This window comes from Bidens hawaiensis, unplaced genomic scaffold (assembly GCF_021521415.1).
Source record: "Bidens hawaiensis isolate Kalapana, Puna unplaced genomic scaffold, B.hawaiensis_p1.1 tig00010984_1, whole genome shotgun sequence".
In the NCBI taxonomy this organism is placed as follows: Eukaryota; Viridiplantae; Streptophyta; class Magnoliopsida; order Asterales; family Asteraceae; genus Bidens; species Bidens hawaiensis.
Window position 1 is genome coordinate 578,648 of NW_027491849.1, and position 26,197 is coordinate 604,844.

General features: G+C 35.0%; 1 protein-coding gene and 1 pseudogene across 1 annotated transcript in view; one reads left to right on the forward strand and one right to left on the reverse strand.

Annotated features, from left to right (window-relative positions):
* Positions 1–26,197, forward strand: part of LOC143536897 (elongation factor 1-gamma-like) — a 181,889-nt gene that overhangs the window by 51,172 nt on the left and 104,520 nt on the right. The gene's annotated exons all lie outside the window — the stretch shown is intronic.
* LOC143536902 (uncharacterized) lies at positions 6,799–13,464 on the reverse strand (annotated as a pseudogene).

Here is a 26,197-nt window from a genome sequence, read left to right on the forward strand (position 1 = left end):
TTGATGACAGCCTGTCTCCAGCAAATACACCATTCAAACAAATAATAATAATAATCTACAAATAGGATCAAAAAAACAAATAATCATAATAATAATAATAACAACAACTACTACTAGAAAGAATGTATTTTATAAAATGGATCACTGGATAAAATGAATTGGTTAATTTATTTTTTTTATGTATTGAGCATTATTGATGCTTGAGTTGATGGATTAATGTAATTTTGCTTTCTTTGTTTAAGAAGTTTGTTTAGTCTGGTGTCTTTTCAATTAAGTTTATGAGAGACATTGACGATGATCGTGAGAATCATAATGAAAACTCGTTATTTAATGTGAGTTGTTATAGTTAAATATAAAATGAAAATCGTTATCATAGAATTTATTCTCTAACAACTCTTTTTAGTTTCTTTGTTCAAGGCTCATCCACCCTTGACACTTCGTTGTTTACATCATATACGCCCGTTGCTTGTTTGATCTATTTTGGAAAGACAATATTTTATTAAGAAAACACTCCTAGCAAGACGGTTGGACATGAATAAAAAAATTACATGTACAGTAATGAATTATTAAACCACCAGTGATAAACGCTTATGACATGTTTACCTAGCTTTAAAACAGCCTAGCTAAGGCGTAGCAGTAACTATACTCCAAACACTTAACATGAGTTGTTCAATGTATAAGCATATATCTAGTCTCGTGTCACCTTTAATCATGATTAAAAAAATTAAGTTTCAAGTTGAACATATTAGAGCATCTCCACCCATTGGTTTTTGTTGACATGGCATGGGGTTTAGATTGGGTTATAGGTGAAGACAAAAGTTTGTGTTAGGTTTGGTTTGCATTCTCAAACGTTTGAAAGGTGGGTTTGTAGTGGCCCCACCACAACCACTACACACAAATCATATATATAAAATATATATACATATATATACATATTTATTATATTTTAATGGAGTTTAGATTGGTTTATGGATGGAGAAAAAGTGGAGATTTTTGGTGAAAAGTTTAGAATATGATGTGATGATGAGGTGGATGTTTGAATTGGTTTGTGGGTGGGACGTTCTAAAAACTCAAACCAATTTTTGTACTTCATTATCATGGTGATCTAAAGTTGTATTATTATCATCTCCCAGCCATACTTCAAGAGTTTGGCTAGAGTAAGTTATAGCCTCCCTTAAAGGTGAAGACACCAAATGCAACCTTACTCAAAACATATTTGTTCAAGCTAAACTTTATAAAGATCAATATCTGAATACTTTTATATAGATATTTAGACATTATGTCACCATTGAGAAAAGTACAATACAGGTTAGGTATTTTATGATATTTGACAAATCAATACGTAATATAAGATTATTGAGAATTAAATGAGATATTAATGATAAATGTGGTCGTCTAGATGATCTTTTTCACCATCATTGTATAGTTTCACTTTCCACGTGATTCGAATACTCTAAATGAATCGAAACAATGGCCTCTCTTGATTTTTGTGTAATTGATACTCATGTACAAGACCACATGAAAGAATTGTATTGTAAATTTGAGTGATTCATGTTATCAATTTGGATTTCCTACTACAACATATCTAGAATGTGTTTTATGAGATGTGTTATACTAATTAATTCTTAGTATCAATATAATAGTGCATTGGTTATTCAAGATCAATAATTAGTTTGATATCAGTATAGCTAATCATTTCATTTTTAACCATTCGTACAAATAAGACGGTAGTTATTAAAAAGGGGGATTTTTACATATTTCTTCTTTCTAAATCTTTGAAATTACATATTTCTCTAAAATAAAAGTTTTTAATGCAAAATGTACAATGCTCTTTAAGCATGGTTTGAGGAAATATGTAATTTCAAAGTTTAAAAAGGGGAAATATGTAAATGCTCCAAAAAAAACCCTCTTACTAGAAACCTAGTATGAAAAACAAAAAAAACTACATGTACAGTAATGAATTCTTAAGCCACTAGTGATAAACGTTGATTGCATGTTTATCTAGCTTTGGAAAAGTCTAGCTCAAGCAATGAACACGAGTTGTTCATAGTGTGAGCATGTATGTAATCTCATAACGCATTGTAGATGATTTAATAGAGTTTAAGTTTCAAGTTGAATGTATAGAAACTAAAACCTATTTTTTTTACTTAATTATCGTGGAGATCTAAAGTCGAATTATTAATCTTCCCCCATCTTTCAAGAGTTGGACAAGAGCAAGCTATAGCCTCTCTTAAACATATGGACACAAAACGCAACCTTGAACCATAGTTGCTCAAACGAAATATTTGTCAATGTTATGCTTATAACATAAAGATCAATATCTGAATACTTATGATATAGATATTTAGACATTATATCACCATTGAGAAAAGTACAAAACACGTCAGATATGTTTCGATCTTCGACAAATCAATATGTAATAAATGGTTACTAAAAATTAAATGAGATTTTAATGATAAATGAGCTTGTCTAAATCATCTTTTTCACCAGTATTGTATGTGGTTTCACGCTCCATGAAATTCGAATACTCTGCGTGAATCAAAACAATGCACTCTCGTGTATTTTTTAATCATTGGCACTCTTGTGTAAGACTATGTGAAAGAATTGAGTCTATGTTATCGATTAGGATTTATTTCCATGCTATAACATATCTATAATGTGTTTTGTGAGACGTGTTATTCTAATTAATTCTTGATATCAATATAAATGTTGGATTACAATTTGATTGTGTGAATATAATGGTACATATTTTCTCTTTTCACATGCAACTCACATATCAATTCTCCCATGATTTTAAAACATTTTTAACATTTTCATATGATATTTTTTTTAAATCACAATAATAACAAGTATTTTTTTTATCTTTAATATGAGTATGAGTTTGTTATATAAAAGTTAGAACAAAAATTACGCCATTGTGTCTTTTTGTTTGTCATTATGGTTTTTTTCGTCATTGTGTCTATCAAATAATCATTGTGATTTTTTTAAAAATATTAATAGTACCGTTGTGTAGTAATAATACGTAAATATAATGACAAAATAACAACAAATTATCTAATACATAAAACATAATGATGAGTACATATTACACAATAAACTGAAACGTAAAACACAATGACCTAAAACATAAAACACAATGACCTGAAACGTAAAACACAATAGAAACTACATATCACACAATGACTTGACGTAATACACAATGAACATAATACTTTTTTTTCTCAAAATTAAGTGAATGCCACATGTGTGACATTTGTCAATTTCGGATTATTTTATACTTGTATTCTTAATGTAAACCCGACCCGTTTTGTATCTCGAACCTTTCTATATTATCAAAATGATGAATTTTATGTTATATATTTGTTTTATAGTTGTCGGATCTAAAAAAACACCCTTTTCGATTCTTAAAATGCCCCGAAAATGCTCAAAACGAACTCCAGGGACTAAAACTACCAAAATGAAGACTTGAAAGACCCATTTGTAGTTTGTGCTTTCTTGGGTCTATAACCAACCCATTTTCATGAAACACCCTTTATGAAAGACCCATTCAACTTACCCTATATATACACACCTATCTTTTTCATTTGTGCTTGCTCATTTCCTCATTTCTCTTTCAAATTCTTGAATTATAAGGTTGTTCTTCATAGTTTGACTCTCAATGTCAAACTAAGCTAATCTTTCATTTTAACTAACTTCTCGATACTTAAAGCTTGATGTTACAACATATATATAATATACATTCCTTGTTTACCTTTAGTCTTTCATTTCTCCGGTCTCGGCCGGTTGAAATGTCGGGCTAGTAAGGCAAGGTTACATGGAGGACTTTGTAGTCCTTGTTTATATATTTAACAAATCTAACTATATAACTTGTAATACTTGCTTAACTTCTGCATATTTTAGTTTATTGTTCATATTTGTCAAGTTCCATGGTATTGGGTATGTGGTGACTAGCCTCGGTTTCATCCCGAATTGAGAACCGAACCAAAAACAGAACTTTCATTTAAAAGCTTTATTGTTAACTTTTTGAATGTAAAACTTGAGTATTATTATTTATAAGTTATTTTACAAGTTCCATGGTAATTGGGTATGTGGTAACCATCCTCGGTCTTATTCTGAGTCAAGGACCGAATCAAAAACCGAACTAAACCGAGTTCACTCGCTTAAGACACACAAGTGTGTTTTTAGCCACCAAAACTCATATTTTTCTTCAAGATTATATTTAAATCAATTTTAGTTAATTTCTAAACATACTTGGCATGTCGGTAACTGATACGAGGTAAAAGACTCGCGCAAAAATAAACCAAATACAACTAACTAGATAGCGGTAAGTGGGTGTCGAACACGAGGAGTTTGTGGAATATGTGTTACCAAGTAGTTTTATAGATTAACTAAATTTAAACTAAATGAAGAAAATAAAATCTCAAAGTTTTGGTTGTTTTGTTTGATTAACGAAAATTAACTAAAACACTTAACACGGTTTTTCAATCAAAGATGAGAGTATATGCTCTCCCTCGGTTTCAGGTTTCAATGAATGTTAATGTAAACGTTTGATCTCAGACGAACTGTAAAAACATAATTTATGAATATGCAAACGATTGTGGTAATTGAGGACTAAGTACTTGGATTAACAAACGCAAGGCAATCACTCAAAAACCAATTAGATTATCCAACCCCGAATTCCACCCGATTAATCCCGATTTCCTATAGCACCGAGAACTGACGGATTAGAACAGGAACTAAACAAACTAACAACTTATCAATCAATACATAGACATCATAATTATGAAATCAATAATATCAAATTACTATCTCAGCAATTGCATAAACATTCAATCAACAAACAATATAAAACCTTACAATCCAAGGGAAAACATAAAGGAGATTAGCCAAGCATGATTCGGTTCATCATCCCTTCGATTATAATGTGCATAAGAACCAAAAACAAGTCTCTAATGTTTAAACAACCCACAATTGAGTTATAGTTCCTTAAAATCGCTTCCCAAAGTGTCTCCAATCGAAAACTATGAAAAAGATACCCAAAAGTCGTCCCAAAACAGACTTAAATGGCAGTTACAAATTCTGCGTCAGAGTCCACCGTAAGCTACGGTGGCCAGCCTCTATCTGTTTATGGCAGCCTGCTACGCTGGAACCCTACCGTAGCTTACGGTGGCTACCGTAAGCTACGGTAGCCTCAGCTCCAAATCCTTCGTTCTTCTTTGACTTGTTGACTGCCATCGCCAACTCTCGAGTCCTTTGCTCCTCTCCATCATAGTTCACTTGAATCGCCATTTTTAGCACTTGTACCTACAAACTCACGACATAGTGTAGTAATCCAAATTCGTGAAATTAAACATAAACGCACACGTTTTAACGAGAAATACTACACTTAAGGGTGGTTCTACAATCCACCCGTCACATTCCCACACTTCAATATTGCTTGCTCTCAAGCAACTCATCAAACCAATTGTTTTTAGAACACCACCTCCACACAAACCACAAGCCCGGCTCAATCAAGGTCCCAAGTCATACCCTATTCCCACATAATTAGAGGTTTGCACTAGCTTACTTGATATTATATTTTAAAACATAGAATTCTAGTCAACCTTAACATGCTTTCGGTCTTTACTCGCACATAACACATTGTTACTCATTAACTCACTTATCGGTGACCGTTCCAAATATCACAATCAGACTCAATTCTCCTCGCATACGCTTGTACCACCGTCAAATCTCCACCTAATCGTGCTTTAACATAAATGCAAATCAAGAGGTCTTAAACGGGTTGTAATGAGGCTAGGGGTAAAGGTGTGGAATGAGGATATTGAAATTGGCTCAAATGATCCGACCCGGCTTGTTACATCAAAACTAAATTAAACAATAAAACACACTACTATATACATAATAGCTTTCATCACGAACTCGAATCACAAGGCTTTGAACAATGCCTCGACTTTTCCTTGTCTTTTCTCTCTCTTTTTTTTTAACTAACTTGCATAAACAATTAACTACTACTCTCTATTGATTACTGACATAACAACTACAATTACAAAGAACAACCTACTAAGCCGGATTGTCTCACAAATACATCGGGGTTAGACCAATTAAAAGAATATGTCCAATAAAGTTTTCTAAAGGAACCAACCCCCCTCCCCTCTTATTATCCATGCTCATATATGTAATTTATGAGGCCCAACCCCCAAAACCCACACTCACACTCATCCGAGACGAGGTTTTAACCTAAGTGCCTCAATCACTTTTGCATTTATGCCAAGCTAAGGTCTTGAAGTGCATTGATGGCACAAGTTCTAACGGAGAATAACCATTCCGTCACCACTTTTCGTTTTCCCAATACTCCAGTGACTGTGGGCATGTTATGTGATTAGATAAACCGAAAGCATGCTAACCTTGCCTAGATTACTACTCGACCACACTTTTAACATAGCTAAGCGAACTTGATTTTTGGGGGAATTATGACCATGACAAGGGACCAAAACTTTGCCCTGACAATCTTACCACTTTTCCGGTGTTTTTCTTTCAATTTTTTTTATTTATTTTATTTTTTATTTTTTTATTTTTTTAGTTTTTATTTTCATCCCTCCTTCCCACACTTGAGATACATTGTCCTCAATGTAGGGTATTTAGGGTAACAAGAACACCACCACAAGCACGACCCTTAAATTCCAACTTGTCATTACTCCACCCAACCTCCCAAGACCCAAACATAAACAGAAAAATATGATACAAAAATGTACAAGAGGACACCTGATTTGCTGCCGACGTAGCTCAATAGTAACGTGGTTACGGTGGTCCAAAGATGGACGTCATCACGTCCGTGAATTCACCGAAACCAAACGTCCCCTGATCCTCTCCACCAGCTTGACCTTCTCCTTGAGTTTGATGCGGGTTCACCCATTCGGAATGAAGCAATGGCGACATGGGATAATTCACCGTACCGTCGTATGGTGGCAATGTGGTGTAGTCGACGATCGGTGGGTCAGCCACCACAGGTTGACCAGAATGCCACGCTTCATGCAATCTCCTTTGACGGTCATCCTCATACCGATGATTAATTTCTCTTTGCTCAGCATAAGCGTGGGTCAGGTTCCACACTTCTTGGTGATCATACATTTGCTTTGGGCCCATTCCATGCTCGCGCCCATGAAAGTTTGGTGATCAAATAATGTCTGAGTTGTCTCAGCCCAATTATAGAAGTGTGCTGGCCTGTTGTTGATTATCACATCCCGCATGCTGCCTTGGTGCGCCCAATTTGAATCAAATGTTTGCCTCGAATAGTCAAATGGTAGGGCACTTCCCCGTCCTCGTCCTTGTGCACTTGAACTACCACCTACTCCTTCACTTTCCATCGCAACCCGCTCTCCCGGTTCATCATCATAATCATCCTCTCCACTCTCTCCCTCTTCATCATCACTCTCACTTTCATCTTCTTCTCCCGGTTGCAAAGGTCGAGCATCAACCTTCAATGCCCTCCATCTCTGTCCCTCACTTTTCAACATATGGAACCTGTCACTTGTTCGGTATTCCCAACCAACCCCCAACTTCGTCACATCGAACGGCTTGTGTTTCTTCCCAACTCCAATATCATTATCTCCAATAACACTAAACCGCATCAACAACGCGGTAATCAACCGACAATGTGGAATAATCTTCCTACTCACATTATTCCGGCTTATCCAAATATTGTTAAGTACTAGATACCGGAATGAAACAAGTGGTCCTCCATGCATCAAAGAATATAGAATCGGGACATCGGGATACCGAACTTCTTGCATATCCCCTCTTCTTGGCATGACATTGTGTAAACAAATGATGAGCAACATCTTTGGCTCAATCTTCAAATTCTTCCTCAATAACTTCCCATCATAAGTGCCGGGTAAAAACAATGCTTCCAACATCATTCTCCATGTTGGATGCCTGTCGGGTTGATAATACAAGTCATTCAAATCTGGTTACACGTAGTTGCTTTGAGGCTTACTGTCAAATCGTGCAATTTGCCTCAATGTTTCAAATGACATAGTGACCTCAATGTTGTTAACAGTTCCAACAAGCTTCATTCCCGAGGGTTTATTAAACGAAGGACATCTCAACGTTGCCATCCATTCTTCAATTTCATTGATGAAAACATACTTTCTCGGTTCGATCATAACACCTGAGGGCTGCTTCCCAACCCAATGCCTTGAATCGATCAAAAACATCAAACGGGCCAAACTCACATTCCGGAACCAGTTTCTCACAAATAAATGCGTCGTACTTATTTGTCAATGTATTCATTTTCTCGTGAAACAACTCTGGTTGCCATCTCAAATCATGATCTGTTAGTGGTCCATGAGTCCAATCTGATTTAACATATTCCACCTCTTCTTCCCGTTCTTGTTGTTGTTCTAACCTCCGCTTTTTTGCTTGTTTGGCAGCAGAGTTGCTAGAGGAACCCGCAATCCCTTTTCCTTTATCCTTAGTAGAACGTCCCATCTAAACAATGACACATATTAACCAAGTCAGTATTCATCTCTATATACATTCCCACACTTGCTTGTTTCTAAGGTTGTGAATATATGAAAGTCATAAATCATTTTTCACAAAATTTTGACAGCATGTCATTTAAACATAGACATAATCCGTCTTCAACTTTTGTCAAACTTTAATTTTCCATACCATATTCACAACCATAACACATTTTCAAACTATCATCAAACTTTCTCCATTCAACAAGCAAATGTAAGCAATGTACAACATGTAATCTTAACTAATGAGTTTTGTAGCAAACGAGTGAAGAGAAACATACCTTTAAGCCGAATTAAACCCTCTAATCATTCTAATCACTAGTCGCTTGCAAAACCCACTTGTTGTTCAAAATTTTCAGACCAAAAACGTCCACAATCGAACCCCAAAAAGTTAAGATTGATGAAAACCAAGCAAAGAATGTGATTCCTTGCGAAAATCTAGTCAATCTAGACCCGAAAATCGTTGATTTTGGTTAAGATTTGAAGAAGTTATGAATTGGGGATTAAGGTTTGATAGAGAAGGATGTTAGGAAGATGATGGGTGAATGAGAGTATGAAGAAGAAGGTAAATGGAAGATGTGGATGAGAATTTTTGGATTTTATTAAAACTTTTATTTTATTTTATTTATTTTTTATGTTGCTGCTGTTCTGCGTCGCCCATTCACAGTCCACCGTAAGCTATGGTGGCTACCGTAGCTTACGGTAGGTCCTAGCGTAAGAAACCCAGCGTAAACAGAGTACGACCAGCGTAGAAATTATCAAGTCCACCGTAGCTTATGGTGGACACCGTAGGCTACGGTGGCACCTGATGCAAACTTTTTTTTTAAGTAAAGCCAAACTCATGAAAAACTAAAAATTACCCTACCCCCCATGAAAAACCCGAGTTGTCCTCAACACGGTGAAGAGATTCCTAAGAATTCCCCACACTTGATTTGGACAACCTCCTAAATGAGAAAGGTAATTTTTTTTAAAAAACAAATTTGAACAAAATCTAAACTAAATTATACAACAAACCTGGACCGCTTAATTGGTTATTTCCTCAGGCGACCGCAACAGGTAGCCTACATTGCCCACTTCACACATGTTAATATCCTTACCCTCCAAGTATGGTTTAAGTCGGTGTCCGTTCACAGTTTGTCTTGCTTGATTGTGCAAGTCTTCAATTCCCACATCACCAAACTTACCCACTCTTGTTATCACGTACGGGCCTATCCATTTGCTTTTCAACTTTCTGGGAAAAAGCTTGAGTCGTGAATTATATAACCAAACCTTTTGCCCTTCTTCAAAAACCCGCTTCCTCAACTTGGCATCATGAACCTTTTTCAACTTATCATTGTATGCCAATGCACATTCACATGCTTCATCCCTTATCTCTTCCAATTCCGCCAACTTCAACTTCCTTAACCCACCAGCTTCATTATAATCCATGTTCACACTCTTAATGGCCCACAATGCCCGGTGAGCCAACTCCATAGGCAAATGACATCCTTTCCCATAAACCAACCTGTAAGGAGTCGTTCCTATGGGCGTTTTATAAGCGGTTCGATACGCCCATAGTGCATCTTCCAATTTTACCGACCAATCCTTCCTATCAACCCTTACCGTCTTCATCAATATTTCTTTAATTTGTCGGTTGGACACTTCAACTTGTCCATTTGTTTGCGGGTGATACGGAGTAGCAATTCGATGATTCACATTATACCGCTTCAACAATTTCCCGAAATTGAAATTCTTGAAATGCGTTCCACCATCACTTATAATCACTCTCGGAATTCCAAATCTTGCAAAAATATTGGATTGAACAAACTTACATACCACGGTGTGATCATTAGTCCTTGTTGCTATGGCCTCAACCCACTTTGAAACATAATCCACCGCCACCAATATGTATACATAACCACAAGAATTTGGAAACGGGCCCATAAAGTCAATTCCCCATACGTCAAAAATGTCAACCACCAAAATAGGTTGCAAAGGCATCTCATCCTGTTTTGAAATTCCACCCATCTTTTGACAATTCAAACAATGGCATGCATAGTCACTTGCATCTTTAAAGATTGTGGGCCAATAAAACCCACTTGTAAGAACTCGATAACCCGTCTTTTGCCCACTAAAATGACCACCACAAGCGGATGAATGAGAATGTGTCAAAATCTCTTGAACTTCCGATTCGGGAATACAACGCCTAATGATTTGACCGTCACAAATTTTGAACAAATCGGGCTCATCCCAAATATATTGCTTGATTTGGGATAGAAATTGTTGCCTCCTTTTCTTGGCCCAATGTTTCGGCATCTCACCCGTGGCCAAGTAGTTAACATAATGGGTATACCACGGTGTAGTGGACACGGCTAACAACTGTTCATCCGGAAATCTCTCATTGATTTCATGTGAATCATCCACACCTTCCAAAGGAATCCTCGATAAGTGGTCCGCCACCACATTTTCACACCCCTTCTTATCTCGGATCTCCAAATCGAACTCTTGTAACAACAAAACCCAACGAATCAAACGGGGTTTTGCATCTTTCTTCTCCATGAGGTAACGAACCGCACTATGATCCGAATAGACCACAACCTTACTTCCCCATATGTATGACCGAAACTTATCCAAGGCGTAAACCACCGCAAGTAATTCTTTTTCAGTAGTGGTGTAATTCAATTGTGCCTCGGATAACGTTTTGCTTGCATAGTAAATCACCACCGGCTTCTTATCAATTCTTTGACCCAAAACTACTCCAATCGTGGTATCACTTGCATCACACATAATCTTAAACGGCTTCGTCCAATCCGGCGGTTGCAAAATCGGTGATTGCACTAATTTTTCCTTCAAAACATCAAATGCTTACAAACACTCATTAGTAAAATCAAATGCAACATCTTATAGCAACAAGTTGCATAAAGGTTTAGTAATCATACTAAAACCTTTAATAAACCGCCGGTAAAACCCGGCATGCCCCAAAAAACGACCTTACCCCTTTTACATTTTTCGGTGGTGGTAATGAAGAAATAACCTTAATTTTTGCTTTATCCACCTCCATTCCCCGATTTGAAACTACATGCCCCAACACAATACCCTCTTGTACCATGAAATGACTTTTCTCCCAATTTAAAACCAAATTAGTCTCGACACAACGTTTTAAAACTTTTTCCAATTCATCAAGACATTTTTCAAAAGTTGACCCAAAAAATGAAAAGTCATCCATAAATACCTCAAGTGAATCCCCAACCATGTCCGAAAAAATACTCATCATACATCGTTGGAACGTGGCCGGGGCATTACACAATCCAAATGGCATTCGCCTAAAGGCAAAAGTGCCATATGGACATGTGAATGTGGTTTTGTGTTGGCTGTCGGGATGGATTGCAATTTGATTATATCCCGAGTACCCATCCAAAAAACAATAAAAAATTTTTGACCCGATAATTTTTCAATAATTTAGTCAATAAAAGGTAATGGAAAATGGTCTTTTGAGGTAGCCGCATTTAGCTTCCTATAATCAATGCACACTCGCCACCCGGTTACTGGTCGTGTGGCGATTTATTCACCACTTTTATCTGTAATTACCTGGATGTCGGCTTTCTTTGGAACTACCTGTGTTGGACTTACCCATGCACTGTCTGAAATGGGATAGATGATTCCCGCATCCAACCATTTGATAACTTCCTTTTTCACCACCTCTCGCAAATTGGGATTCAACCTCCTTTGAGTTTCCCGAGTCGGCTTTGCATCATCGGTGGTGATGATTTTGTGCATGACTATAGATGGACTAATACCCTTCAAATCGGCTATAGTCCACCCTATCGCTGCCTTGTGAGCTTTCAAAACTTCCAACAATCCTTCTTCTTGAGCCTCATTCAAGTTAGAGGCAATGATAACCGGCAACGTCTCACCTTTTCCCAAAAACGCATACTTGAGATGACTTGGCAATTCTTTCAATTCCACCTTAGGAGGACAAATCAATGAGGGTTTGGTGTCCGAATTGATTTCTGTTGGTAGACTTTCCACCTGATGAGTCCACGGTGGTCTTCCTTCTTGCGTTGCCAATACCTCGTGTTTCCTTTCCTCTAACTCCAATTCACAAATTTGAACCTGTTCAGAATCATCACAAACACAAATATCCATCATACCTTCCACATACTCGTGTGGTACACACCCATCTATGATATCTGCCATAAAACATTCTTCACTAGCCAATGAATTAGCAACATTAGTAAACACATTTAAACGCATTTTTCTATTTCCAAAGGCCATGTCAACTGTACCAAACCGGCAATCAATAATAGCATGAGCAGTATTTAAAAATGGCCGACCCAATATAACGTTTTGCTGTTGTGTTGGGTCAACCGACGAGTAATCCAAAACCAAAAAGTCAACAGGGTAATAAAATTCCTCTACTTTAACAATAACATCCCGCATGATCCCCCGAGGAAGTTTGTGAGATAAATCAGCCAATACAACTGTGGTCTCAACTCGTTTAAGTGGACCAAAATCATATTGGTCATACAAACCCCCTGGTAAAATACTCACACCCGCTCCAAGATCCAATAACACCCGTGACATTTGAAAGTCACCTACTTGAATGTTAATCAAGGGACGCTCCCGGATCTTGAAGCTTAGGCGGGAGATCACCCTTAAGAATTGCACTCACTCGTTCAGTTAAATCAACCCGTTTAGAAACCTTTTGTTGTCTTTTTTGAGTACATAATTCTTTTAAAAATTTTGCATATGCGGGTACTTGTTTTATTGCCTCAAGTAAAGGAAGATTAATTTTAACATGTTTAAATACCTCCCACATCTCCTCCTTTTGAGGACCCCATTTTAAAATCACGTTTTTCTTACCCGGATCGATCAAAGCCGAAGGAAATGGAATTGGAACCTCTTCCACTTCCTTGATCTTATCATTTAAAAGTTCATTTTGACCCGAATCTTTGTTTGAAAACATGGATGATTTAGAGGGTTAAATGGGTGAAGCTTGTTCATCTTCACTTTCTACCCCCGTCACATCCTCTACCACACCTTCAACTAACCCCGGTGTGGTATTGATTTTAAACTCCTTACCATTTCTTAAAACACTTACCTTATTAATCGGCACATTGCGAGAAGTAGTGTGAGTAGGGCTCACCTTGGTGTCGCTCGGAAGTCGACCTTTGTTCTTCTTCAAGTTAGATACCTCGGTCGCAAGTTGGCCCATTTGAGTTGTCAATGATTGGATGGCCTTGTCACGAATTTCATCCTTTTGTATACGAGCTTCATCCAACTGATTCCCCTTTTGCATCTCTTGTTGCATCATCTTTAGCATGTCCATCACTTTATTCCCACTTGATGAACTTTGGCCCGAAGACCCACCTTGATTACCACCCGTTCCTTGAAATTGACTTTGATTTCCTTGGTTGAAGTATTGTTGACGAGGGATAAAGGTAATTTGAGAAGTCCCTTGGAAATTCGGATTGAGTTGAGTTGCTTGATTTCCATAACGGAAATTTGGATGATTTCTCAACCCGGGGTGGTAAGTGTTTGAGTTCATGTTCAAATTCCGATTATCACCCCCTTGACCTTGAAGTGCATTTCCCTCTTCAACTTGTGCTTGACCTATCGTACACACATCAGCCCCATGACCCAACTCATTACAATTGGTACAAACATCAATTCTTTGATTAGTAGTTTGTACCCCCACATCTTCCACGGCATGAACTTGCGGTCTTCCAATTGCCGGTCTTGCTCTTCTTGCAGTTTGAGCCTTTCTCTTCGAAGTGACCGACATTTTCTCCAAAAATTCCCAATCATCTTGTTCATAATTTGTACCAAAAGTACCATTAGTGATTGACATCAAATCTCGTTCATCTTCCGCATTCAACCCTTCATGAAAAGCATTCAACAATTCCCAAAGAGCTATACCATGATTAGGACAATTCTTGATCATCATGTTGAACCTCTCAAATGCTTCATGAAACATTTTACCCGATTGTTGTTGGAAAGACCTCAAACTTCGTCTCGCATCATTAGTCTTTTGGGCCGTGTAAAACTCTTCTAAGAACCTTTGTTGCATCTTGGCCCAAGTATAAATTGATGCGGATGGCAATGTGTAAAACCATCTCTTCGCCTTATCCTCCAACGAAAATTGAAATAAAACCAACTTAACCTCATCCGGTGTAAAACCTTGACCCCCAATCGTGTTGCAAATAGAGTCATATGCCTCCAAATGAAAATAGGGTTCTTCTGTTGCAAGACCCTTGTACTTTGGTAAACTTTGAAGTGCATTAGTTCTCACCTCAAACGTTCTTCCATTCTGGTTTTGAGGAATAACCACCGGAGATGGGTTATTGGTGATAATTGGTCGAAAATGAGCCTCTATTCCCCTAACCATTTCCCTTGCATGTCTTCTTGGTACCCCCAATGGTACTCTTGGTTGACCCATTTGTCGGTAAACGGGCCTTTGTTGCATATTTTGTGGAACTTGTGGTTGGGGATTTGGTTGTTGAAATTGAGGTTGTTGATAATGCGGTTGTTGTGGAACTTGTTGCAATGGTTGTGGTTGTTGTATTTGATTGACATGTGGTTCACCCCATTGCTGCACTTGTTGTTGCGGTTGAAAGTCGGATCCATACCCAAACTGTCCTTGAATCCTCAACTGATTCCCATCAACCCCACTTTCATATCCTTCTTCAAACTCTTCATACCCTTCATTACCATCACCATACCGTGGCCCACCAAACAATTGTGGGCCCGATCTTTGACCCGATGGAATATGAGTTATGGGTGGGTCTTGGGTAAATGTGTATGGTTGTTGATAACGTGGATTTTGTTGAGATTGGAAAGATAATTGTTGTGGTTAGTTTGATGATTGTCCTTGTATAGGCATGAAAGTGGTCAAGGGTGGAAGGTTAGGTGGTAATTGAAAACTAAACACGGTTGAAGTTGGTACACTTGTAGAGGTTGTGGTAGTAATGGGTTCAGTGGATGATGGGTTTTTAGAATTTATGGGGGGTGGCATTGGCGGGATAGTTTGTTCCGAAGCCATGATTGTGGTGTCAGTTGTTCGACTTTTTGGCGACCCAATAACCTTGTTTTCCATTTGCAGAATCCGGTTCTGACGAAAGGTTCTCTCGATTTCAGGATCAAACGCTAACGGTGATGAAGACAGAGAGTGTCTTGTATGCATATACCTGTAAGTACCTACACAGTAACACAACCTGCGTAAAACTGACAATAACAATTTAAATAAAAACTACAAAAATAACACACGTTGCGCACTACTCCCCGGCAACAATGCTAAAATTTGATACGAGGTCGAAGACTCGCGCAAAAATAAACCAAATACAACTAACTAGATAGCGGTAAGTGGGTGTCGAACACGAGGAGTTTGTAGAATATGTGTTACCAAGTAGTTTTATAGATTAACTAAATTTAAACTAAATGAAGAAAATAAAATCTCAAAGTTTTGGTTGTTTTGTTTGATTAACGAAAATTAACTAAAACACTTAACATGGTTTTTCAATCGAAGATGAGAGTATATTCTCTCCCTCGGTTTCAGGTTTCAATGAATGTTAATGTAAACGTTTAATCTGAGACGAACTGTAAAAACATAATTCATGAATATGCAAACGATTGTGGTAATTGAGGACTAAGTACTTGGATTAACAAACGCAAGGCAATCACTCAAAAACCAATTAGATTATCCAACCCCGAATTCCACCCGATTAATCCAGATTGCCTATAGCACCGAGAATTGAAGGATTAGAACACGAACTAAACAAACTAACAACTTATCAATCAATACATAGACATCATAATTATGAAATCAATAATATCAAATTACTATCTCAGCAATTGCATAAACATTCAATCAACAAACAATATAAAACCTTACAATCCGAGGGAAAACACAAAGGAGATTAGCCAAGCATGATTCAGTTCATCATCCCTTCGATTATAATGTGCATAAGAACCAAAAACAAGTCTCTAATGTTTAAACAACCCACAATTGAGTTATTGTTCCTTAAAATCGCCTCCCAAAGTGTCTCCAATCGAAAACTATGAAAAAGATACCCAAAAGTCGTCCCAAAACGGACTTAAATGGCAGTTACAAATTCTGCGTCAGAGTCCACCGTAAGCTACGGTGGCCACAGTAGCTTACGGTGGCTTTAAAATTCATTACGCCAGCCTCTATCTATTTACGGCAGCATGCTACGCTGGAACCCTACCGTAGCTTACGGTGGCTACCGTAAGCTACGGTAGCCTTAGCTCCAAATCCTTTGTTCTTCTTTGACTTGTTGACTGCCATCGCCAACTTTGATTCCTTTGCTCCTCTCCATCATAGTTCACTTGAATCGCCATTTTTAGCACTTGTACCTACAAACACACGACATAGTGTAGTAATCCAAATTCGTGAAATTAAACATAAACACACACGTTTTAACGAGAAATACTACACTTAAGGGTGGTTCTACAATCCACCCGTCAGTAACCAACTTGATCTTATAACAAGTTCGGACCGATAAAGTCGTATTCTCTCTTAACGAACGTTAAGGTTCTTCACAATAGAACTACATACTTGGTTAAGACTATTTTGATTTTATTGAGTTATCTCATAACATTTATTATTTGGGAAGTTAACTTTGAGCTTGGTCAATTATCAAGTCTCGAACCGACAAACCCGAATACTCGTTTTGGTATTCTTATAACCAAGGGTTTTGCAATATTGCATTTTAACCCACATTATTACTTAACATAGGTTAAGTAAAAAAAGGAAAAATTAACTAATGAATAGAATACCAAGACCCGGTTTCGAGTAAACTTATTTTACAAAACTCGTTTCTTTAATTTCTCAAATATTTACATTTTAAAACCTAAACTTTATTTATTTACTTTATTTGTCATGTATTTTATTTTAAACCCTTCCAAGACTACCTACTAACACAAGACCCGTTTAATATAGGTCTTGCTCGTTAAACCGATCTCTCCGATTATTCACGACACTATCTTTCAAGTTACTTGTTAATGTGAGTACTTTTTCATCCCCCGTTTTCTATCTTTCGTTTTGGGGTTGGCATTGCATACTTATTCAAATTCAAATGATTTATACTTGAGTCTTAAATCACAACACTTGTTGTATATGTTTACTTAAATAAATGCTCGATTTGGTGTTATATGCTTTACATGATTATGTGCAAATTCTTGAATGCTAAGGCGGATAGCCTCTTGAATGCTAAGGCGGGTAGCCTCATTAAATTATGATCATACGTTAATTCCGAGTATATATGGTATCCCCAATTTATTCTTATTGACGGTTTTATTATCTAAATTGTTGCTATTATTTATTGTTTTCATATACTAGTTGTGGATTTCATACTATATACTTATTGTCCAAAACTATGAAAATTGCTCACCAACCTTTGTGTTGACAAACTCTATTTTATGCAATGTTACAGGTTTGATGTTAGCTTGATTGGATTACTTGAAGAAACTTATCATCTTGGCTTTAGGATATTAGAAAATGAAAGGACAAGTTATTTGTTTATCTATCTATTTGGCGTTTTGTATGAACAATTGTTGTGTTATTTATGATGATATGGATTTAAATAAGTTGTTTAAATATTGTAACTTTATAGTGTCGTTGTGCAATGAGCAATCATGTCGTGCCTTGACGTTTCCGCCTTCATTGGTCGGGGTGTGACAATATGTAACGCCCGTTAATTTCCGACAAAAGGTTTAATCTTGTAGTGTTATGTACACCTTTCGGGCTTGACCCGGCATTCTCTCGGGAGCTCCTTGCAAACCTCGTAAACGTTCTCACTTAACTTTCCACCCAAGTTGCTACATACTTCAATTTGGAGGGACTTGGATGTAACTATTTTATATCATAAAACAAAAGAAAACTCAAACCCTAAACCTATTTGCAGCCGTCGGACCTGGACCCCCCCCCCCTGCTCGTTTTTCTTCTGCCCGGCCAAGTTTCAGCCGTGAAAACTTCAATTAAAGGTCGGTTTTATGATTCCCCATGTCTTTTACACCTTAATTGATCATATTAACGCGCTTATTGGTCGTTAAGATTGAGTTTTGATGATAACAACTTGCTGACAGATTCGTATACGTTTATTGTAGGGTCTTTAACGCGATGTTAATACACTGTTTTTGATCGATTCTTGATTCCATGATGTTCTACTTTGAGTCTAGTTTCCAGAAAGGTATAATACGTAATTTTTGGACGAGATTTGAATAGTTTTTATGAATTTATAAAATCGAGTGTCAAAGCTGATGCGGGATGACGGATTCTGGTCTGTCTTCCCGACGTCATAACCTTTTTTCGACAAGTCCAAATTGGTTGGTTCCACTTCTGGGAGTTAGTGTTTTGAGTTAGGAACCAAACCCAATTGGAATCGTTTAATTTGGTTCGGTAATGAATTTTATAAAAGCGCTGAAATAGCTGCACATACCTTTCTGTGTTGGAAGAATTTTTATGATTTTTGTGTCCAATAGAAAAATATAATAAAAATATTTTTATAAACCTAAGACATTTATTAAAGTCTGGTAAAAATTTAATAATTTAATTCAAAGGTTATCCTATGTAATTAAATGCATCTTCGCATGCTAAAATCTGCACGTTTTACTCGTTATTAATCAACAAGTTCGTTTTAGGCTTAACCGGTGGTTTTAGTTAGTTGAAAGGTTTTATGGGCCTCGGGCCAAGTGTTGGGCCTCGGGCCAAGTGGTTGGGCCTCAGGACAAGTGATTGGGCCTCGGGCCAAGTGGTTGGGCCTCGGGCCAAGTTGTTGGGCCTTGGGCCAAAGTATTGAGCCTTGGGCCCAATTGTTGGGTCTTGGGCCGGAGTGTTGGGCCTGAATGGCCCATTAGGCTAGAGTGTTGTTACAGTCTAGTTTAGTAACGCGTTGTGTATAATTTACAGACCCTTGCTTGTGATTGTGCTCTTAGGGATTTCCTAGCTCATTGCAGGTGATCGGTTGATTCAGGTGAGTTCATGATGCCCTTTTTACCCTTTTACGTTTTGGGCTAGCATACATACCGAAATACAATTTTAAACGATTTTACTCGTTACAGTGAATTGAATAGTTTTACATGGTCTCACTCATGATGGTGCATTTTGAAAGCTATATTTGAATTATTTTATATGCCTTAGGATATTTTAGACTCGTTCATGGTCTTGTGTCCTTAAGGTTACATACATTATTAATGGTCTAGACTCGAGGATGTTAGTAGACTTGGCAGTAATTGAATATGAGTAGACCTATTTGTGTTTGCATGCACTGATGTTACGTGTTGGGTTGTACGTGTGCTCGACCCTGATGTTATTACTTGGATGAGATGTTACGTGTTTGGGTTGTACGTGTGCTCGACCCTGATGTTATTACTTGGATGAGATGTTACGTGTTTGGGTTGTACGTGTGCTCGACCCTGATGTTATTATTTGGACGGTATTTATAGGGATATAAATATATAGATGTATATAGATGTCTAAGTACGAATACTTAGTGTTGATGATGGCCTAACTGTTCGTATCCCGTATTATATTTTAAACTCTTGGAATGTTTTATAATCCAGTTTTTATATTTAAACTCTTGGAATGTTTGCTAATCCAGTTTTTATATTTAAACTCTTGGAATGTTTTATAATCCAGTTTTTATATTTAAACTCTTGGAATGTTTTATAATCTCGTTTTTATATTTAAACTCTTGGAATGTTTTATAATCCAGTTTTTATATTTAGACTCTTGGAATGTTTTATAATCTCGTTTTTATATTTAAACTCGTGGAATGTTTTATAATCCAGTTTTTATATTTAGACTCTTGGAATGTTTTATAATCTCGTTTTTATATTTAAACTCTTAGAATGTTTTATAATCCCGTTTTGATATTTAAACTCTTGATATGTTTTTAAACGAATTTATATAGGCTTGCTAGCATAAGGTAGGCCTTGGGATGATATATATATATATATATATATATATATATATATATATATATGTAGGAATATATATGTATGTATATATGGAGGTATGTATGTGCGTATGAGGATGTGTACCTTATAGTTTACGATTGTGTAATGATATTTAGTTTCTCGTGACTAAGAATGAAGTATGTAGGCTTATTGTTGTGTGTGTGCATGGTGATTCACGGCCGGGTCAAATATATTACTCGGGTTGTACCCGTGGTGAAGAGGCCCGTGTGACGTGATCATCATTTTGGCGGGTCAAATATATTACTCGGGTTTTAAAATCCCGTGGTGAAGAGGCCCGTTGGATGTTGAGCCGTGATCGGGTCAAATATATTACTCGGGTTGTACCCGTGGTGAAGAGGCCCGTATTACGTGCTTGGATGTATGAGCCAGGATCGGGTCAAATATATTACTCGGGTTGCACCAGTGGTGAAGAGGCCCGTACCCCGTGCTTGGATGTATGAGCCGAGATCGGGTCAAATATATTACTCGGGTTGTACCCGTGGTGGAGAGGCCCGTATCCCGTGCTCGGATGTATAAGCTGTGACCGAGTCAAATATATTACTCGGGTTTGACTCGTGGTGGAGAGGCTCGTGTCACATGCTTAGGTCTTACCGCGTCCGGGTCAAATATATTACTCGAGTCTTGACTCGTGGTGGAGAGGCCCGTGTACGTGTGTTCGACAATGATTGTATTACTTGGTGAATTATATATAATTTATTTTATTTATACCTTCTCTATTGTTTATAACTATAGCTTTGAAATAAAGTATGAATTATTGTTTATGAAAACTTGAACTCACTCAGCTCAAGCTGACTTTGTGTGTATGTTAGATTGACTTTCAGGTTGAGGATTAGAGATTTCCGCTTGGACGTGCTAGAGACTACTCGGACGGTTGAAGGCACATCTAGTCGAAGAATTAATAACGCAAACTGTTTCTTTTAAATTATTACCATAGGTAGTTAAATTTTGATTTTGGTCACCTTCCCGGGTTTTGGGAATTTTGATGTTATCTATTCCGCTGTTTACTACTCTGAAACGATTTTAATGAGATGGAGATTTCAAATAAAACGAATATTTTATTTACAATTGATTTTGGATACCTGTACCCGTGTTTTGGGATTTTTAATACTTAAACTTTTCCGCTGTTATTTACTCTGAACTTGTTTTAAATACAAAGAATCGTTTGGTTTTAAATTTTTGTGAATTTGTGGATGTGATTACCAACTGTAGGATTCCATGGATTCGGGGTCTTACACAATATATCAATTCTGAACATAAGACAATGAACATATTACACGATAACTAAAACACAGTGATAAGTAGAAAGACAAATGATGAGCACAACGACACAATGACATAATATTTGTATTAATTTTTATCTTTAATATGAGTACCAATTGATAACACAATGACCAAAATCTATAACACGATGCATATAAAAGGCCAATTAAAAAACACAATGAACAACCAATAACACAATATAAAAAACCCACTAATTTTTTTTACTTTTATATAACAATATGATACTCATATTAGAGATTAAAAAAAAATGCTTGCTATTATGGTGAATTTTTTTTAAAGAATGTTACATGAAAAAGTAATGGACGTTTTAAAATGATGGATGAATTGACATGTGTCTTGTATGTGAAAAGAGAAAACCAACAAAAGTGGGTTATTACCTTTATTCTATTCCCATCAATTTTTTCTCTTAAATTAAGATCAATAGATTAGATTCATTATCACATTTCTCATTTTTATTGTCCATTGTATTTTAACTTATCCTACGATTTACACCCTAACTTAAAGCGATTTAGTTTTTATTCTTTTTTTTTTCATTTTTGAGTGTCAAAATTTAATCTTATATATATATATATAGATATACGAAACCTTTAAAAGCTCTCTGGTTGATCCAAGCATTCTTTCAAGCCACTAGATTGCTTTATTTGTAAATAAAGGTTTTTCATGCATTTGACCCAAATTCACGGGTATGGATCTTACCAAACCCAGATAGCCGTTAAACGGGTTATAGCATCTCATTAAATTAAAAATTAATCTCACCAAATATTTGATATGAAAAACCTATAAAATAGGGATATATTAAAAATTAATATCTAATTTAAAAAAACAGATATTATTTATAATTAAAAAACAATTTTACAGTAAAAAAATAAATGGGTCATGAGTCTCACCAAACCTCGATAACTTTTAAAACAGGTTATAACATCTCATTATTTGTTAAAAAATTTTATTATAAAACCCTAAGTATATTATTAACTTTCTTACAATAAATAAAATTAAAATCCAAAAAAATATATAAATATTATAAACGAATAACGTAAAACAACCCCCCGTAATACACTAATACGGGGGATAAAAACTAGTTAGATTTATACAGATGGGCCACATGTGCAATTAAACAGTGGCCTATAATATATATATATATATATATATATATGGGAGGGTTCAAATGAGAACCCCTAACTCTCAACCAATCACATAATTTAAAATTTATTTTTATTTTAGTTTTAGTTGGGGGCTTTTTAGTAAAATGCATTTCAACTATATTAGGCACTTACCAGTATTTAAGGAAATGATTTATTGTATATTAATTAAACTTCATGTTTTATTTTCTTTAATCGGGTTTTTAAAACCAAACATTTAGAAATCAATCAACCGTCATGAAATTATTTTCCCAAATTGTTACTTCTTTTGCTGTTACAAAGATTTTATTTTGTTTGATATAAATCCATTTTTTTAATCATACAAAATACTTGTTCATATATGTAAATGGTTATAGTGTTACTTTTAATTTCAAATGTTGTGTTTAACTATTTTGTTTATTAATGGGGGGCGTGGATGAGAGGTGTAATCGGAGGTGTATGTCAACCCAACATTCGTAATCCAATTTAAATTAAATTGAGGTTATCTAATACACAAAAAAGATGATAAGTTAAATGGGTTTTAGCTATTGTGGTTTCTAGAAATTATACACACTTAAGATATATTAGTTTAATGGGAACTGGGTATGAATTATTTCACATATATGTAAATCATTAAGTTACATATACGTATTTTAGTATGACCAATTTCAAATGTAAAAATACTGGAGAAACATATACGTAAACACACATGAACTACATATATGTATATACTGAACACAGAAAAATACGGCTAACTACGGTGTTTCATATATGCAACTTTTTTTAATTACGTATGCGTAAATATGTCGTTACATATATGTATCAATATGATTAACTTTGTTTTGGCATATCATCATATAAGGATAACAAAATAAATAATAAGTATTGAAACATAATAAAAAATAAATTCGTGAAACATACACCTCAACTTTAAACCAATCTAAATTAAAAAATATAAGTAAAAGAGCCGCAAATAAAAATATAAGAAAGTTTAAAAAACAATCAGATGAATCTACCTACATATATGGAATTAAAGAGAAAGAGAATTAAATAAAGATAAAATATACATACGTATGTAATATTAAAATAGAATAGAAAGAGTGAAGATTTATAGGAGTTTTGCAAAATTAGTATTTTTAATTTGTCAAATTTGCCTTTACCTCTTTAATTAACATCCTTTAATTTTCATTTATTTACCTAACTGCCATTCAACATATCTACCATTCATCTTTTAGATCAATGAAACATCAATGGTTCAAATTGATTTAATTGATTTTCAAGAAAACGTTGGTTCTCAATGGAACCATCCCCTATATATATATATATATAGGGTAAGGTTAAAATGAAAACACACTTTAGTTGTGAAAACCCCTCGAAAACTTTATGTAACATCGTTTTTTTTTGTTACATGTAATATATGTTGTAACATTTAATACAAAATATCGAAACATAAAAAAAATGTTTTGATATTTTTTAACATTTTACGAATTTTTATATATGTTTTCAGGAGAGAGAAAAAGTTATATTTATATTTATATTTTTTATTCACTTTAATTGTGGACCACAAGATTTAAACATTAATTAAAAACATGTGGTTGAGAATGGGTTTCTAGAGTTTTCACAACTCAAGTGGGTTTTCATTTTTTACTTAGCCTATATATATATATATATATATATATATATATATATATATATAGGATAAGGATCCTAAGAAAACCCTTGACAAATTGAGAACTTTAAGAACCATTTTGAACCACTAAAAAAATCTCTAAAAAAATATTTAAAAAATTATAAAACTAAAAAAAACAATAATTTTAAAAAAGTAAAAAAAAAACCAAAATTCTTATATTTCATTCCGGTTTCATTAAAGAAAGAAACCAAAATTTTTTTCTTCGTATTATACCTATACACATATGTATACTTTCGTTTAATCTCTAGTTTACGTAATGTATACATATGTACATTATCATTTAATTTAAATTATACATATGTGTATAAAAAAACATATGTGTACATATATGTACATATTATACATATATGTATAATTTAGCTAAATCAAGAAAAAAAAAAATTTTGTTTTGTTTTAATTCATATTATACCTATACGCATATGTATATTTTCATTTAATCTCTAGTTTACGTAATGTGCACATATGTACATTATCCTTTAACTTAAATTATACATATGTGTATAAAAAAACACATGTGTACATATATGTACATATTATACATATATGTATAATTTATAGCTAAACCAAGAAATTTGTTTTTTCGTTTTTTTTAAACCGGGATGATAAATAAGAATTTTGGTTTCTTTAATTTTTTTAATTTATGTTTTTTTTTTGTTTTATGATTTTTTTTTTATTTTAGGGTTTTTGGTGATCCAAAATGGTTATCATAGTTCTCAATTCCCAAAAAGTTCTCACATGATCCTAACTCTATATATCTATAATATATATAAACGAAAACCTTTAAAAGCTCTCTGATTGCTCCCTAAATTATCTCAAGCCACCAGATTGCTTTATTTGTAAATGGAGGTTTCTCATGTATTTGACCTGAATTCACGGGTATAGCTCTCACCAAACCCAGATAGCTTTTAAATGGGTTATAACATCTCATTAAATTAAAAATTAATCTTACCAAATATTTGATAAGAAAATCCTACAAAATAGGGATATAATTAAAATTAATATCTGATTTTTTTTTATAAAAGATATCCATCTTTCTATAATATGTATAAACGAAAACCCTAAAATCCTACGTGTCGCGATGTGATCGCTCCCCCTTTTTTTGGAAGCCACCAGATTGCTTGATTTTTAAATGGAGACCTCTCATTGATTTAACCCAAATTCATGGGTATGGGTCTTACCAAAACCAGATAGCTCTTAAACGGGTTATAACATCTCATTAAATTAAAAATTAATCTTACCAATTATTTGATATGAAAATCCTATAAAATAGGGATATACTAAAATTTAATAAATATTTGATATGAAATCCTATAAAATATGGATATACTAAAAACTAATATCCTATTTTATTTAAAAAAAGATATTATTTATAATTAAGAAACAACTTTATAATAAAGAAAATAAACGGGTAATGGGTATCACCAAACCCAAATAGCTTTTAAACCGGATTATAGCATATCATTTATTTGTGAAATCATTTTATTATCAAATCTCAAGTATATTAATTATTAACTTTCTTACAATAAATAAAATTAAAATCCAAATATACATATATAAATATTAAAAACGAATAATGTAAAACAACCCCCGTAATACGGGGGATAAAATCTAGT